Source organism: Panthera tigris, chromosome B2 (assembly GCF_018350195.1).
Source record: "Panthera tigris isolate Pti1 chromosome B2, P.tigris_Pti1_mat1.1, whole genome shotgun sequence".
In the NCBI taxonomy this organism is placed as follows: Eukaryota; Metazoa; Chordata; class Mammalia; order Carnivora; family Felidae; genus Panthera; species Panthera tigris.
Genome location: NC_056664.1, coordinates 13,292,702 through 13,306,959, shown reverse-complemented (window position 1 = coordinate 13,306,959; position 14,258 = coordinate 13,292,702). Strand labels below are relative to the sequence as shown.

The following is a 14,258-nucleotide window of genomic DNA, read 5'->3' as shown; positions in this document are numbered from 1 at the left end:
TTGCTGGGCCCTGCACCCCCACTTTCCACATGGCTCAGAGTGCAGAGAGAGTACGTCCTTCTTGTAAGGGACGAGAAGTTGATGATTTCCTTGGAGCCTTCCAGCACAAGAGAGAGAACACCGAAGGAAGGACTGGGTACGAATGATGGGATGAGGCCATCGTGCGCATATTCCAGACCACCGGTGCTAGACAGCTGGACGCCAAGACCCCTGGCTCTAAGGACTTATGGAGGACACCTGGACCTCTGTCCTTGTTCTAACTGGTTCCTGGATGCCCAAGAGGACGCACAGGCCAGACCACAATCCTCAATAAAAACCCGAGACCCCAAGCAGAGATGAGACTGTCTCTTCTTTCCGTTCTGTCTCCCAGACACTGTCTGTATCTGTGACGTCTCTATAGCTTCGATAAGCTCTGCTCTCACTTCCCACTGGTTTGTGATTGATTTCTATCCTGCGTGTAGCCAAGGACCTTCTTGGCTGGTCCTGCGAGACCCCCTCAGGGTCCTTAGACTCGACCTGCCTGCATCATCGACATATGTCAACACATATGGTGGGATCAGATCACTTAAAAGTTAGGCCTTCCAAGGGAACTAGCAGAAGCAGTTGGAAAAACAGAGAGGATTTATACAGAGAAATGAAAAACAGCAGCACACTGAGCAAAGTCCTTGTTGGAAATTAAAAATACGCTGAAGGGGATGGTGCTCCCACGATGGGCAGTTCTCAGGTGGCAACAGCAGCTTCCACGTGGTACTAACGGGCCCTCTCAGGGCACTCTGATCAATTTCTGAGCTTGGCCAGCTGCTCCCATCCAGGGTAGAGACGGTGCAGTACAGGGGCTGGGCAGGGGACCGGAGCAGGAGGGGAAGAGGCCCCTGACACCGAGCTAGAGACTCTGCACATTGCTAGTGAAAGAGTTTAACTAAGGCGGCGGCCAACATTTCCCAGGCAAGGAGACTTGTCAGATTATGGGATTTCCATTGGTGAAAGCCTCAGGATGCTTTTTATGGTGTTTCTTTAATTACTGCTTTGGATTCTAGAAATTTTATGTTGGAGCTAGGCATGCAGCAAGCTCATTGGAAAAAAATCTTGAGTAGTCTGTTTTAGATTCTAGGTTGGTCCTAGAGGCAGTTATAGGAAATCGGCACTGGCCTGGTTGGCATATTTTCAGTTTTATTACCACCTGAAATAGGCCCACAGTTTTATTTCTTTTAAGGGCAATATGGGGAAAAGGCCAGTCTCTTTATGTTGCTTTTAGTACTGAGGACTTTTGCTTCTCCCTTTGCATTTTCAGGCCCCCCCATGCTTATTGTCCACGTGCTCCACCCACTCACCCCTATTTTACCCACATACTAGGTCTGGGTGAGGGGGGTCAGGCCCAGGTAACAGCTGCAGTAAACAGTTTCCTGAAATAACTCGAAATAGTTTAAGACATAGTTTAATGAGTTTCCTTTCCATGCACCTGTTTTCTGTCCTCTGATAGAGAAATTGTCCCTTTAGTAGAACATGGTCAAGAATGTTGGAGAAATAATTTTTGCATCTCCTTACCTCGAAGACATCCTGCCATCATCACCCTTCCCAGGTGCAGTACACTAAGCTCCACTCTCCATGTTTATGTTCTTTTCCTGTAGGATTGCCAGATAACATACAGGAAGCCTAGGTAAATTTGAACTTCCAAGAAGTAAGAATAATTTTTAAACATAAGTATGTCCCAGCTATTGCATGGGACACAGTCATACTAAAACAAACAAACAAAAACCATATTCACCGCATATCTGAAATTCAAATTTAACTACGTACCCTGCATTAAGTTTTGCTAAATTTAACAACCCTATTTCCCTGGGAAAGAGCCTACTGAAGAGAAAAGAGAAGAATACTGGCAGTTAAGGTTTTTTTTTTAAAAATTGGACAATATAATAGATACTTTAAAGACAATTTTTCAAGGAAAGAGAAAACAGTGCATTAAACTGACCATTTCCAATACACGCAGCCTTCATCTTTAGATCTGCTCTTCAAGTTTTTGCCCTTGCCATTTTTCTTGTTATGTAAAAGTATGTGAAATTGGAATAAGGTTTGTGGTTTAGTGAATAGCATTGTACTAATGTTAATCTCCTGGTTTCGAGGGAGAATTTTATGCTACAGTCTCATAATTTGTTCACATTAAAGAAAGTTCTGGATCAATGGCAGCATGTGAACTTTCTATACTATTTTTGAAAGACTTTTTAAAATGTGTATTTATTTTGAGAAAGAGAGAGAAGCAGAGAAAAAGGGAGAGAGGGAGAGAGGGAGGGAGGGAGGGAGGGAGGGAGAGAGGGAGAGAGGGAGAGAGAGAATCTCAAGCAGGCTCTACACTATCAGCAAAGAGCCCAACATGGGGCTTGAACTCATGAACTGTGAGATGGTGACCCGAGCGGGGAACAAAAGTCAGTCATTCAACTGAATGAGCCACCCAGGTGCTCCAATTTTTAAAGACTTTTAAGTCTCAAGTTATTTCAAAGTAAAAAATTAAAACAAAACGACAACAACAAAATGAAAGCAAAGTCACAGCCCTCCCTACCTCTAAGGGACCATTTCGTAGCTGTTACCAGTTCACTGCCGCTTTCCACCACAGGGCTCCATGAGACATCGCATCTCAACCTTAGCAGCCCGGGGAAACTAGAGAGTGGCTAACACCTCAGAGTGCTCGGAAAATGTTTTTGTTTGTATTTGTTTGTCGTACTAGTTTACTCCTTAGATGCCATGTACTATTTTAAGTTACATTATTTGGTTAATGAATGATTCTTTGGTGACAGGATGGTAGACGACCCCCACCCCACCCCACCCCCTTTTTTTTTTTTTTTTTTTTTTTTTTACCTATCTCAGGGTGGGACACAAGAACACTGAGAGCTCTGATTTCATTTTCCTAATCAGATCCAACTCCATTATTAGTTTTACACCCGTAAGCAATGCCAGTTAGCGTTTATTAATGCCCGCTCAGAATCATATTCAAAAACAGGAAACGTGCATCTGCTTCTGTTGATGCATTCTTTAGACACTGTCTTACGAAGTGTGTGTATACACACACACACACGCATATATAAAAGCCACTCATCTGAGAAAGCGCATACTGTACTTTCATGTGCTGACCTAGTCAGCATGAATGGAGCCAAAAGTTCCCACCAAGACTCAAATCAATGTCACAGGCAGAAATGATCCTGGTGTTCACATTCTTCCAACATCCTGAAGAATCTCTCTCTTTTGATCCTGATCTCTGAATAGCAACTTCTCCAGCTCTTATTTCTTATGGAAACGATATGGTAGACATTGCTTCTAAGAAACAAAATTGTATTCTCACCTTTACCAAGGAAAATGATCTTGATTTATTAAAATTACCTTGTACAGTCAAAAAACCCCCCAATACCATGACAATGATACTTCGTACTGACAAATTCATTTTTAAAGGATTAGCTCTATTTTACCCTCCTTAACTTCTACAATCTTCTTATTTAAAGCTATGATAATAATAGCTGTAGTAGCAGCCGCAAAGATTTATTGAGTACTTACTACATGTCAGACATGATTTCAACTCCTTTACATGCATTAACTTATTTAATTCTCCCCAAAGCCCTATTATAATGATAATGGTTGCTGGCTCCACAGCATTTACTACGTGCCAGAAACTGTTTAAGTACTGTATATGTATTAATTCACTTAAGCCTCACGGCAGAGCAGTGATGGAGGTGCAACTGTTAATCCCTTTATGGGCAGGAGAAGAAGAGTGAGCTTGAGAGATGTCAGTAACTCGCTCGAAACTACAGAGCTTAGCACCGGGCAGCATCAAGGTACCGGGAAATAGCAAATGTCATTCCTTGGTTGTCACAGGTCTTCCTTGATTTGGGGGTTGTCCACCAAAAGAACACTTTGGTGTTCTTGCGTTAAAATCTCCAATAACAAATACACCAACCATTAACAGAGACTTCCGCTCACTATCACGGAATTGCTAAAACGATACTCTCCTCAATAAGCTCGATGTGCTTCTTTTGTCATTCTCAGCATTTTGTTGGATAGTCTCTTATTTGTCTCTGGATGTGTGTGTGTATGTGGGTAAGAGTATGTACGGGAGAGAGAGGGAGAGGGAGGGAACGAATTACATGAATCTGCTGTAGCCGACACAGGAGTTCGTCAGCACACCAAGAATGGCAGAGGGAAAAGAATGTGGGTCTTTGAGGACACAGTTGAGCAGCTGAACTAAGCAATCCTAGAAGCACCATACCTCTTTTATATTAGCAGTAGTCTTACTGTGCAAGCAATTTTCAGTTTGGGTTTCCATAAAGTGGAAAATACCTGAACAGATACAGATATATTACCTACATGCATATTTCCCCTCATATTTCTGTGTCTACTTCAACTTTCTTGTCTTGGTGTACTTTTCAGAGAAATACAGACCACACACACACACACACACACACACACACACACACCTCCCAGGAGGTATCACTCTGAATCAGTACAGTATCAATCCCTAAATCTCAGTGGCTCAAAACATCAAACATTTATTTCTTGCTCATGCCTCTCGCCTGTGTCCGTTGTGAGTGGGCTCCTTGTCATAATCCCTCGGAGACCAAAGCAGATGGAGAACACTAACTAAAACATGCACGTCACTGTGGTAGGAGGAAAAGAGAAGTCTACAGGATCTCATTGTAGCAGTCAAACACTCTGGCCCAGAAGTGACACGCATCATTTCTGTTTACGACTTACTGGCTACAACTGGTTACACAACCCCAATCAACCAGTTTAAGTTCCTTATGTTTCCAGAAGGGCCGGGAAATGCAATGAGACCATGTGCCTGCAAGGAGGAGAAGTGGAATAGCACTAAATACTACCAATGCTTACAAGGTGCTGTAGCTCCTAAACACGTTATTCACCTGGGGAGGGGAAATGGGCCATAGAACACCAAGTGTGGGAAAGGGATTTTTCTTTTTCTTTTTTTTTACTGTATGCCTTTTTTTTTTTAATTTTTTTTTTAACATTTTATTTATTTTTGAGACAGGGAGAGACAGAGCATGAACAGGGGAGGGTCAGAGAGAGGGAGACACAGAATCTGAAACAGGCTCCAGGCTCTGAGCCGTCAGCACACAGCCCGACGCGGGGCTCGAACTCACGGACCGTGAGATCATGACCTGAGCCAAAGTCGGCTGCTTAACCGACTGAGCCACCCAGGCGCCCCTTTACTGTATGCCTTTTTAGCATTTAGGTTTTTTTTAAACTTTCAAAGACTGAAGTATAACACATGGTGATAAGCACATAAATCATATACAGCTCAATCAATTTTAAATGAACTCATCTGTACAATTGTCACCCAGATCAAGAAGTAACATTGTCTGCATCCCTAAAGCTCACCTTGTGATCCCTCTAGTTTCTACTTCTATCCTTCCGACCAAAGTTATCCTAAATTTTTAATGTTTATTTATTTATTTATTTTGAGAGAGAGAGAGAGAGAGAGAGAGAGAGAGAGAGAGAGAGAATCCCAAGCAGGCTCCATGCTCAGCATGGAGGCTGATGTGGGGCTCGATCTCATGACTGTGAGATCATGACCTGAGCTGAAATCAAGAGTTGGATGCTTAACCAACTGAACCACCCAGTCATCCCTATCCTAAATTTTTCTGTACCGATAAATCCCTTTTGCCTATTTCACTCCTTTTACCCATTCTCTGCCCCACCCTCCCTAACCTGCCTCTTGCTGCTAATCGTCACTTCATTCTCTGTATTTAAGAGTCTGGGTTTCTTTTTGTTTGTTTGTTTGTTTTTAGAGTCCCTATATAAGTGAGATCATATGGCATTTGTCTTTCTCTGTCAGACTTATTTCACTTAGCATAAAAAGTATTGATTCTTAATCCCATAGATTAAAAAGAAATATATTTACAGGTTTATCATGAGGGAAGTAAAAGATAACACCCCCCCCCCCCCGCCTGGGGGTTTCTCTAAATCCAGGGTGGCAGGGGTGGGGGGACATATAGGCTGTCATTTTGGATAACAGAAAGTTACAGGAGGTAAAGAGTGGGCAGAGGCATAGATGGACTCAAGGAGAACTGGGTTCTGAGACTTGGAGGATGGAAGGTTCTGTGAGTGGAGGAGACAGTACCTGCCCCACGCATGCCTCAAGGTGTCACGACCTCTGATGATGTGATATATGGCTGTCTGAAACTTATCACTGGACTTCTTGGCTTTGGAGCCTTGTGACCCAGGCTGAAGCAGCCTGGACTGTTGAGAGGCTTCTTGGTGGCAGCTACGCTTGACAGATGACAGAGGATCAGGCTCAGCCCTGGGAAACAAGAGGGAGGGAAGTGAGAGCAAACACCCTGAACTAAGGGCCGGGTCCCACTCCATTGCTATAAGCTCCGGGATTCGCGATCTATACAATGGGGAGGCAGGAGTGGTAACGGTGGTGGTGGCCAGCGTCCCCCAAACGGCTTTGGGATGTCCTCCCAGCCAGGGAGGGGAGGGCAAAAAGCTGGATCTCATTTCGTTCAAAACACAAAAACCAAATCATGAACGTCGCCCCTCTGCCAGGTGGGCTGTGAAGGTGCACTTGTCTTCCTAACACAGTTCCGCCTTCCTTTACGTTGCTGACGGCCAGGTCTGTCTAAGCAGCAGCACAGACGGTTGGCATTGTTTTCTTTGAAGCCCCAGTGCCTATTCCAGGCCCTAACGAGTACCACTGCCCTGAAGGAAACTGGCCAGAGGGCACACAATGAGTGCATCGCTCAGAGTTTAACGATCAAGTACATACACCCATGTATATGCACGTATCTACGATTGAAAAATACATACGAATTGTTAGGAACGGACTTGCACAATTAGGGGAGCTGGTTAGGCACTGTCCACATGGCTGTCCTGACCAACATTGGCGCCCGAAATCCCTAAGACAGTCAGGAAGGGAAGCTGACGAAAGCGGGCTAGAACCCCGCAAGCAGGAGCCGGAACACCACGTGGGCACACTGAAACCCATGCCCTTTTCCTTCCCCTCGACCTTAATGATTGATGAAGGGATCCTGCAGAAGCTGAGGCCCTGTGTCACACTGTTGCACAAGTATACACCCGCCCCAGGGCGCAGAGAAACTGGAGGAAGGAAGGTCCAGGGCGAAGACAGGGCCCCGCAGCAGTCTCACCGAAGCACGAGTCAGTCGCTCAGCAGGATGTGCTTTCACGCTACAAGATGGTTGCCGCCGCTTTTCCTCCTTCCAACTCTCGCGAGAGAACGTCCCTTGGAGCCCGTCCTAACCTGAAACAGAGGAGGAAAGGAATCCTGGGAAATGTAGTCCAGCCTGGCCAAGTAGGGAGCTTACCAAAACATCACTGTGAGCACTGAATGAGCCTTGTTAAGGCAACAGACTGTGGCCCATATTTCAGGAAGTGAGTTTGGTCTTTACACCAATACCATGTTCCCTCCTCCCCCAGCTGCTTTCTGCTCCTCCTGGAAGATCCCCGATTACCTTAGTCCGTGACCCCTGAGAAGCAGTTCCCAAGATCTGTTAAACGTGCAAGACATTTATTAGGGGAAATGCCTATGAAAGAAAGGGGGAGGAAGCCGGGAGAGGCTTGAAAAGCCATCGGACCCTGATGCCAGTCTGATCCCAGGGAAGGAAGAACTGAAGGTTGGGAGGAAGTGACCCACACGGCAATGCACTTCTAAGGAAGGTTGGGTGATGAACATGAAGAGTCCTGCATTTCCCACAGAAAGGCCTGCCTTAGTACCCCGGCTGTGCCTAGTGACCACAGAAGCAGCCAGGGGAGGGGGGCCTGCAGGGAAGTGTGGTGAGTGATTGCATAGCACAGCCCTGGGGCCCTTGGGCAACTGCACTCCAGGCAGTGGGAGATTTGGGGGGGGGGGGTCTTCCTCATGGCTGCTACATGGCCTCATTCTCATTTCTTGCTCTGGTCAAGACTCAGACTCAGTCCCACCTTCCTCTTTTGGGGTGTGAAAAGTAAAATTAGGGCCAGGAGCCTTCTTGCTGGCACCTCTTTTGTCCAATGACTGATTTCCATTCAGTCAGGACAACCTTTGCCAGGAGCAGATTTTGGGGGTGTTCGGAGGTGAAGGCAGTTCTGGGGTGTCTACATGCAGGGAGATGGATTGGCGATACAATTGATGGCATTTCATTAAAGTGTCTGGCTAAGTATTAAATAGTCCTGATTCTTGGGATTTATTACACATTTCTTAAGAAAAACCACAACCGATGAAGTGTTCAGCTGTGAAGGGGGACGTCTGGGATTAGCTAGTGATAGGGGTTCGGAAAATATAGGTCGAAGCGTTTTCTGCAGTCTTATTCCTATTCTCTTGAGAAATCAAATGTAAGCATCTGTAACAAATGAATGTAATGAAATGGAAATAATTTTTGCCTAGGCAATGAAAAGTTGATTGTTAACTTGTTAACTCCTAGAAGCCAAGGGTTGTTTTTCCGAATCTGCATGACATTTAGTGGGTGTCTGTACAGAACAGGAGTTGGTTGCTCTTTGATGGTCAGTCTATTACATTTTGAACCCCCCCCCCATATTTGCATAACAGCAAAAGTAAATAAATTCGCATTGACCAAGTAGGGGCAGGGGTGGGTGGAACGAGGCCTGGCCTTACCACAACCTGTTATTACTACCTCATGTTTATAGCAAACGAACTCCACCTTTGGACCGACTGCAAATTGCACCTGTGTCATGCTTATTCAGTGATGTTCACGCGAGATTTTTCTGACCAGGCATGCGGTCCCATCATGATTTCTCATTCCGTGCAAAGAATGGAGTCTAAGTTGCTTTGCCGACCTTAGTTCTCAATATCCTGGCCCTTCGGTCAAATTATGCACTTTTAGTGAGCATTCATATAATTGTCTCATTGAAAATCCTAGAAGCTGATTTGCTACATCACTGAAGCCTGTACTGATGTCTAATAAGTATTTGAAAAGGATCATCAGGAAAGAATCTCTCTTCCAGTCTACCTGCCTGCCAGGAGAAACAGGCAAATTGTCTTGTTTTTTGTTAAGCCAAGCCAACGGGAAACAATTCTTTCTGATTCAGATTCCCTCCAGAGCATTCCTTTTGCAAGTTTACAGATGAATAAACCTCACATTCTAATTAGGACCCATCGACCTCCTAATCAGCTCGTGAGGTACTGAAAAGCAACCCTCTATTAGTAGTTTCTGGCAAGGGCACTAACTTTCTGGAAAGAACCTGTTTTCTCCCGGTTCAGAGCTGTCCTCTGGATTTAGGGATGTTTGCATGTTTGCGGGAGCTTGGTAAACAGTCTATTTTGACACACTTCAGCTGCTGGCAGCTTCACACCAGGATCCTCACCAGGTCTGCAGACTGAGAAGTGAATTCATTAACGCCTGTCAGGCAGGGTCCTGCACTGGTCCAGCGGTATCAGGAACTGGGACCCCTAGAACATGCTGGAACACGTCCTGGAAGCCTCAATGTTGGATGGCTTGGAAAACAAGCCCTTATTCTTCTCGTTGACAGGAATATTGTTGTGGGGTCGTGGAGCCCAAAGGTCGAGAAAGAATTTTTGAGACTTGTGTGGTGCAACTTAGTAAGTTTACTTAAGTAGCACAGGGACAGGACCTTTGGCAGAAGTGGCTGCATTTTTGCTGTATGAAGCTTGTGGTTATATGCAAGGGGGAGGGGACGTGCAGGGAGTATTAAGTCATAAATGTCTTCTTCACATTTCTACCCATAAAACCACTTTCAGGAGATTTCTCTGTTGTTTATCATTCAGTTCGATATTAACTATCAGTGAGATATACAGGCAGTCATGAGACCCTTTAAGAATGTCGAAACCAGCATGTAGTTGATCCGTATTGGAACTAGGCAGTCTATCGGTCAGCCTTCTGGGCTAAAGGTGAACATTGTTTCTGCTTCTGTCCCTCATCAATATCTCTCTTTACACAGTGTCTGTTGAACTTCATGTTTCATAAAGAGGCCCAGCAATTTTGCCTGTAAAAAGTCCCTCATAGCTGCCTCTCTCTCCTTTTCTATCTCACAATCAGGTTTAATATTCTACTAGGTTGTATGGGTAAAGCCATCCCACCTGGCAAATAGCTACCGGTGACTTCCCCCAGCTCGTGCCAGCCCTTGGCCACTCACTTGGACCCAGCACACCATGGGTTAATACCCCAGTGGTTGGGAGCTCTAGGACTGCTCTATCTGGGTCCTTACTACCTGTGGTGGGGTGAAAAGTATCCCCCAGAGATATGAGGTCTGTGATAAATAGCTTACTTTAAGAGGCAGACCTGTGACTGGCAAAGGACATAATCCTTTGTGATCGGGAGATTTGGTTGGATTATCTGGGTGGGCACTAAGAGCGATCACATCTACCCCTATCAAAGGGAGACAGAAGGAGATTCGACAGACGTCGCAGGAGGAGACTATCAGAAGGCAACGGAGAGATTTGAAGATGCTGGCCTCGACATTTGGTCCGAGGTAGCCCCAAGCCAGAGCAAGCCAAGCCACCGGAAGTGGAGAGACAAGGAACGGATCTTCCCCTAAAGCCTCTGGATGGTGTGTGGTTCTCCTGGCACCTTGATTTCAGACCTCTAGTCCCAAGAACTTTGAGATAGTAAGTTACTCTTGTTTTAAGCCACCCAGTTTGCGGTCATTTGTTACAGCAGCTTTAGGAAAGGGGAAACACCACCTCTCACGTGATTCGTGTCATCCTGGCACTGACTTCTCGGGGTCTAGTTCTTTCATGGTTTTCGAAAGCTTTTGCTTTGTTTTTAGAGAGAGAGCGAGAGAACAAGTGTGAGCGGGGGAGAGGGGCAGAGGGAGAGGGAGAAAGAGAGAGAACCCTAAGCAGGGTCCATGCTCAGCACAGAGCCCGACGTGGGGCTCGATCCCACGACCCTAGAATTGCAAACGGAGCCGAAATCAAGAGTCAGATGCTCGACCGACGAGCCACCCAGGCGCCCCTCGAAACTTTCTATAAAAGTTTGGTCCTCTCTTTTTGAAACAGCTTTCGTTTCCATTCGCAATAAAAATAGTAATGCTAGTCTGTGGAGTGGTTTTTTGTGCGTGCTGAGCACTTTACAGAAAGTATTACATTTCCTCCTTCTGACAGCACCTTTGCTTTATAGATGAGGAAACCAGGGCACAAAGAAGTTAAAAGTCTCTCTGTGTGAGTGGCAGTAAGACAGGCACATTTGTGTTCTCAGCCACCTGCTCTAGTGCTCTGTCCATGTCCCCTGCCCAGGACACTAGTGGGGCTGAGACTCTTGTTCCCCCATTTCTTTGTCAAATACTCACCATCCTTCCAGATTCAGTGTATGTTCCACCATGTCCCTAGACCTCTCTTAAACACCCATCCATCGCCCAGCTCTGAACTCTCTGGAACTTGTAGGTAGAGTCTCTTCCAGAAACTATGGAAATTAGATTCTGCTTTGTAGTTTTTAAAAGCCAAAACACCATAGTGTAAAACAATATACCATGTAGACAAAGATTTTATTTTATTTTATTTTATTTTAAAAGTTTATTTACTCATTCTGAGGGTGGGGTAGAAAGAGAGGGAGAGAGAGAATTGTTAGGGGGTTCCATGCTGTCAGCACAGAGCCCAGTTCGGGGCTCGAACTCACAAACCCTGATATCATGCTCTGAGCCAAAATCAAGAGTCACATGCTCAATCGAATGAGCCACCCAGGTACCCCCAAGTAGAGAAAGATTTCAAAAATACAAACCAAGGCCCGGCTGGCTCAGGGGAAGGGTGATATTTAACAAATCAGTTCCATGTGGTGTATTGTTTAATCGATTCTGTGTGGGGTACTCCTGAAGTCTCATGTGATTGTTGAGGACCTGAGTAGGGGAGGGCGGAACCATGGCAACATGGTTTATTCACAGCTTTTCTTGATAGGCCTCGTACAATCTTGGGAACAGGGTTGCTGTGTAATGAAGGTTGGACACTAGCTCTTAGCCTTGACTATGTTAGGTAGTTATGCTATGCATTTTTTTTATTGGTCTACCATGTTGGATTTGTCCCTGATATCTGTGGAGGTTGTCTGAGAAACATAGCAATAATACAGCATCAACTTATTCAAACACATTTTAAGCCTTAAAATTTTTTTCCCCAGTGATCACATTTAAAAAGTAAAAAGAAACAAGTGAGATTAATGTTATTTAATCCAGTAAATCCAAAATACAATCATTTCAACATGGGATCAATATAAAAATTGTTGAGACAGCTTACTTTTTTTCCTTATATCAAGTCTTCAAAATACAGAGTGAAATACTTCCACTCCATGGAAATTGGGATGAGCCAAATTTCAGGGGTTCAACAGCCACATATCAGCGAATGCAGTTACAGAATTACTTAAAACTTTTTTTTAGAATGCCATATTTCAAAGTTCTTTTATAAAATAACTTCTTTAAAGACAGAACAAGATGCATGCATCTTTTTTTCTTTTCTTTTCTTTTCTTTTCTTTTCTTTTCTTTTCTTTTCTTTTCTTTTCTTTTCTTTTTTTTTCCAATTCTCAGGTTAGTTAACATACAGTGTAGTCTTGGCTTCAGGAGTAGAACCCAGTGATTCATCTCTGACCTATGACGCCCAGTGCTCATCCCAACAGGTGCCCTCCTTAATGCCCATCCCCCATCTAGTCCTCCCCTCCAGCAACCCTCAGTTTGTTCTCTGTATTTAAGAGTCTCTTATGGTTTACCTCTTATTGATGTGCATTTTCTATTCACTGTAAAAACCTTGGAAAATGCAGAAAATCACAAAAAATAAAACAAAACTTCACAGTATTCTACGTCCAGGGTTTTATTTCTAAACATAACTAAAAATATATAAATTAGGGGTGCCTGGGTAGCTCAGTCAGTTAAGCATCTGACTTAGGCTCAGGTCATGATCCTGTGGTCTGTGGGTTCCAGCCCCACATGGGGCTCTGTGCTGACAGCTCAGAGCCTGGAGCCTGCTTTGGATTCTGTGTCTCCCTCTCTCTCTGCCCCTCCTCTACTCATGCTCTGTCTCTGTTTCTCTCAAAAATAAATGTTAAAAAAATTTAAATATATATATATATATATATATATATATATATATATATCTTTTTAAAATTTAGAATCATTCTGTTAGTACTGTTTTGTAATGCTTTGGCTCAGAAATACAGTTCTTCCCTGAAGTTTTGAGGTTGCCACACATGTGTTGGTTTTTTCTCTAAGTAGATTTTAAGCCTAGAAGACAGAGGTCATATTTCATACTATGTCTACATACCTCAGAGAATGTGGCTGGATATATGGAACTAACTCAATAAACACTTGAATGGACCAGAACAATGTTAATTAATCAACAAATATTTATCAAGTGGGATTGGCTTCTCATACCTCTTAGTTAACAATAAGCTGGATTTGAGATTTGACTAACTCCAACAGAACATCTCATTTTAGCTTGGAATAACCCTCTGAACCTGGAGGTAAGAGCTTGCTGCTTACTCAGTAGTAACTAAACATGGGGTGATCCATTAAAGCTCTCTGGGCCTCATTTTCTTTTTTGTTGTTGTTTATTTATTTTGAGAGTGACAGAGAGAGAGGGAGAGTGCAAGCAGGGGAGGGGCAGAGAGAGAGGGAGAGAGAGAGAGAATCTGAAGCAAGCTCTGTGCTGTCATCACAGAGCCCGACACAGGGCTCGATCCCACAGACTGTGAGATCACGACCTAAAGCGAAATTAAGAGTCAGACACGTAACTGACTGAGTTACGCGTGCCCCTCACAGCCTCATTTTCCAACTGTGTAGGTGAGAAATGTGTGCTTGTCTGCCTTATTAATTCTCTCAACTCTCCCAGGGCTTGGGGTGAATGAAATGGCATGGTACACACAATAGCACTCTACAAAATAAGGAGGTGTGTTCTCATTCATCTTTCTAACCTTGTGATGCTGTGTGAAGTGTGCTCTTGAAGATGCAGAAAATTTGTCCCCAGCCACTGGCTGCATCCAAAATGCAAGATTATAGACTCCAAATTGTGAGTATTTCTATTACTTTTAAATGATTATGTTTGAATAATATGTGGTTCCTAGGAGAAATTTAGAATCAACGTTTAGAAATTTTAACCATATTTACATTAATTTCTTAAATGCAGTTTGCTCACCGCTCATCCTTAGCCCCCTAAATCATGACTTTCATTTTCAAATTTTTAAATTTCTTACTTTGTGACTATCTTAAGTAATTGTTCTAGAAAACCATGGGGTGTGGTAAAATCTTATAGGTCTTTCATGTATGAAATACAAATGTTTTTTATATTGGAGTACAGGATCTCAGTTCA

The 14,258-nt window shown here is 44.0% G+C and overlaps 1 long non-coding RNA gene across 1 annotated transcript; it reads right to left on the bottom strand.

Annotated features, from left to right (window-relative positions):
- Positions 1-1,474: 1,474 nt before the first annotated feature.
- LOC122238345 lies at positions 1,475-7,199 on the bottom strand. The gene is made up of 3 exons (XR_006217254.1): positions 7,146-7,199; positions 6,119-6,298; positions 1,475-1,622 (listed from the first exon to the last, which is right to left on the bottom strand). It is a non-coding gene; the product is annotated as an uncharacterized LOC122238345 (long non-coding RNA).
- Between the last annotated feature and the right edge of the window lie 7,059 nt (positions 7,200-14,258).